The 4,227-nt window shown below is 41.7% G+C and overlaps 1 protein-coding gene and 1 long non-coding RNA gene across 2 annotated transcripts in view; one reads left to right on the top strand and one right to left on the bottom strand.

The window, feature by feature from the left end:
- Positions 1–4,227, bottom strand: part of LOC307035026 (AP-2 complex subunit mu-like) — a 22,871-nt gene that overhangs the window by 4,935 nt on the left and 13,709 nt on the right. The window lies entirely within an intron of this gene.
- On the top strand, positions 673–1,859 carry LOC307036373. The gene is made up of 3 exons (XR_013807339.1): positions 673–754; positions 970–1,442; positions 1,787–1,859. It is a non-coding gene; the product is annotated as an uncharacterized lncRNA (long non-coding RNA).

Raw genomic sequence — 4,227 nt, 5'->3', positions numbered from 1 at the left:
ACACACACACACACACACACACACACACACACACACCCTAAGTTATTTTCCACACTCAGCCGCCCTCTGCTGGCTGAGTGCGGCTGCTACAATGATGTCATACTGCGCTGTGATTGGCCGATCAGTGTTATATGCAGTATATGGTGTATGTGGTAGTATCAGTGGTGATGATGCATTAGTAACCCCTGTGTTACAGATAGTATCAGTGGTGATGATGCATTAGTAACCCAGTGTTACAGATAGTATCAGTGGTGTTGATGCATTAGTAACCAGTGTTACAGGTAGTATCAGTGGTGATGATGCATTAGTAACCCAGTGTTACAGGTAGTATCAGTGGTGATGATGCATTAGTAACCCAGTGTTACAGATAGTATCAGTGGTGTTGATGCATTAGTAACCCAGTGTTACAGGTAGTATCAGTGGTGTTGATGCATTAGTAACCCAGTGTTACAGGTAGTATCAGTGGTGATGATGCATTAGTAACCCAGTGTTACAGGTAGTATCAGTGGTGTTGATGCATTAGTAACCCAGTGTTACAGGTAGTATCAGTGGTGTTGATGCATTAGTAACCCAGTGTTACAGGTAGTATCAGTGGTGTTGATGCATTAGTAACCCAGTGTTACAGGTAGTATCAGTGGTGTTGATGCATTAGTAACCCAGTGTTACAGGTAGTATCAGTGGTGTTGATGCATTAGTAACCCAGTGTTACAGGTAGTATCAGTGGTGTTGATGCATTAGTAACCCAGTGTTACAGGTAGTATCAGTGGTGATGATGCATTAGTAACCCAGTGTTACAGATAGTATCAGTGGTGTTGATGCATTAGTAACCCAGTGTTACAGATAGTATCAGTGGTGTTGATGCATTAGTAACCCAGTGTTACAGGTAGTATCAGTGGTGTTGATGCATTAGTAACCCAGTGTTACAGATAGTATCAGTGGTGATGATGCATTAGTAACCCAGTGTTACAGGTAGTATCAGTGGTGATGATGCATTAGTAACCCAGTGTTACAGGTAGTATCAGTGGTGTTGATGCATTAGTAACCCAGTGTTACAGGTAGTATCAGTGGTGATGATGCATTAGTAACCCAGTGTTACAGGTAGTATCAGTGGTGTTGATGCATTAGTAACCCAGTGTTACAGGTAGTATCAGTGGTGTTGATGCATTAGTAACCCAGTGTTACAGGTAGTATCAGTGGTGATGATGCATTAGTAACCCAGTGTTACAGATAGTATCAGTGGTGATGATGCATTAGTAACCCAGTGTTACAGGTAGTATCAGTGGTGTTGATGCATTAGTAACCCAGTGTTACAGGTAGTATCAGTGGTGTTGATGCATTAGTAACCCAGTGTTACAGGTAGTATCAGTGGTGTTGATGCATTAGTAACCCAGTGTTACAGGTAGTATCAGTGGTGATGATGCATTAGTAACCCAGTGTTACAGGTAGTATCAGTGATGATGATGCATTAGTAACCCAGTGTTACAGGTAGTATCAGTGGTGTTGATGCATTAGTAACCCAGTGTTACAGGTAGTATCAGTGGTGTTGATGCATTAGTAACCCAGTGTTACAGGTAGTATCAGTGGTGTTGATGCATTAGTAACCCAGTGTTACAGGTAGTATCAGTGGTGTTGATGCATTAGTAACCCAGTGTTACAGGTAGTATCAGTGGTGTTGATGCATTAGTAACCCAGTGTTACAGGTAGTATCAGTGGTGTTGATGCATTAGTAACCCAGTGTTACAGATAGTATCAGTGGTGTTGATGCATTAGTAACCCAGTGTTACAGATAGTATCAGTGGTGTTGATGCATTAGTAACCCAGTGTTACAGGTAGTATCAGTGGTGTTGATGCATTAGTAACCCAGTGTTACAGGTAGTATCAGTGGTGTTGATGCATTAGTAACCCAGTGTTACAGGTAGTATCAGTGGTGTTGATGCATTAGTAACCCAGTGTTACAGGTAGTATCAGTGGTGTTGATGCATTAGTAACCCAGTGTTACAGGTAGTATCAGTGGTGTTGATGCATTAGTAACCCAGTGTTACAGATAGTATCAGTGGTGTTGATGCATTAGTAACCCAGTGTTACAGGTAGTATCAGTGGTGTTGATGCATTAGTAACCCAGTGTTACAGGTAGTATCAGTGGTGATGATGCATTAGTAACCCAGTGTTACAGGTAGTATCAGTGGTGTTGATGCATTAGTAACCCAGTGTTACAGGTAGTATCAGTGGTGTTGATGCATTAGTAACCCAGTGTTACAGATAGTATCAGTGGTGTTGATGCATTAGTAACCCAGTGTTACAGGTAGTATCAGTGGTGATGATGCATTAGTAACCCAGTGTTACAGGTAGTATCAGTGGTGTTGATGCATTAGTAACCCAGTGTTACAGGTAGTATCAGTGGTGTTGATGCATTAGTAACCCAGTGTTACAGGTAGTATCAGTGGTGTTGATGCATTAGTAACCCAGTGTTACAGGTAGTATCAGTGATGATGATGCATTAGTAACCCAGTGTTACAGGTAGTATCAGTGGTGTTGATGCATTAGTAACCCAGTGTTACAGGTAGTATCAGTGGTGTTGATGCATTAGTAACCCAGTGTTACAGGTAGTATCAGTGGTGTTGATGCATTAGTAACCCAGTGTTACAGGTAGTATCAGTGGTGTTGATGCATTAGTAACCCAGTGTTACAGGTAGTATCAGTGGTGTTGATGCATTAGTAACCCAGTGTTACAGGTAGTATCAGTGGTGTTGATGCATTAGTAACCCAGTGTTACAGGTAGTATCAGTGGTGTTGATGCATTAGTAACCCAGTGTTACAGGTAGTATCAGTGGTGTTGATGCATTAGTAACCCAGTGTTACAGGTAGTATCAGTGGTGTTGATGCATTAGTAACCCAGTGTTACAGGTAGTATCAGTGGTGTTGATGCATTAGTAACCCAGTGTTACAGGTAGTATCAGTGGTGTTGATGCATTAGTAACCCAGTGTTACAGGTAGTATCAGTGGTGTTGATGCATTAGTAACCCAGTGTTACAGGTAGTATCAGTGGTGATGATGCATTAGTAACCCAGTGTTACAGGTAGTATCAGTGGTGTTGATGCATTAGTAACCCAGTGTTACAGATAGTATCAGTGGTGTTGATGCATTAGTAACCCTGTGTTACAGATAGTATCAGTGGTGATGATGCATTAGTAACCCTGTGTTACAGGTAGTATCAGTGGTGTTGATGCATTAGTAACCCAGTGTTACAGATAGTATCAGTGGTGTTGATGCATTAGTAACCCAGTGTTACAGGTAGTATCAGTGGTGTTGATGCATTAGTAACCCAGTGTTACAGGTAGTATCAGTGGTGTTGATGCATTAGTAACCCAGTGTTACAGGTAGTATCAGTGGTGATGATGCATTAGTAACCCAGTGTTACAGGTAGTATCAGTGGTGTTGATGCATTAGTAACCCAGTGTTACAGGTAGTATCAGTGGTGTTGATGCATTAGTAACCCAGTGTTACAGGTAGTATCAGTGGTGTTGATGCATTAGTAACCCAGTGTTACAGGTAGTATCAGTGGTGTTGATGCATTAGTAACCCAGTGTTACAGGTAGTATCAGTGGTGTTGATGCATTAGTAACCCAGTGTTACAGGTAGTATCAGTGGTGTTGATGCATTAGTAACCCCTGTGTTACAGATAGTATCAGTGGTGTTGATGCATTAGTAACCCAGTGTTACAGGTAGTATCAGTGGTGTTGATGCATTAGTAACCCAGTGTTACAGGTAGTATCAGTGGTGTTGATGCATTAGTAACCCAGTGTTACAGGTAGTATCAGTGGTGATGATGCATTAGTAACCCAGTGTTACAGGTAGTATCAGTGGTGATGATGCATTAGTAACCCAGTGTTACAGGTAGTATCAGTGGTGTTGATGCATTAGTAACCCAGTGTTACAGGTAGTATCAGTGGTGTTGATGCATTAGTAACCCAGTGTTACAGGTAGTATCAGTGGTGTTGATGCATTAGTAACCCAGTGTTACAGGTAGTATCAGTGGTGTTGATGCATTAGTAACCCAGTGTTACAGGTAGTATCAGTGGTGTTGATGCATTAGTAACCCAGTGTTACAGGTAGTATCAGTGGTGATGATGCATTAGTAACCCAGTGTTACAGGTAGTATCAGTGGTGTTGATGCATTAGTAACCCAGTGTTACAGGTAGTATCAGTGGTGATGATGCATTAGTAACC

Source organism: Notothenia rossii, assembly GCF_949606895.1.
Source record: "Notothenia rossii genome assembly, chromosome: 4".
Lineage (NCBI taxonomy): Eukaryota > Metazoa > Chordata > Actinopteri > Perciformes > Nototheniidae > Notothenia > Notothenia rossii.
Note: the sequence above shows the minus strand (reverse complement) of the source record. Positions and strands in the feature narration are given on the sequence as shown.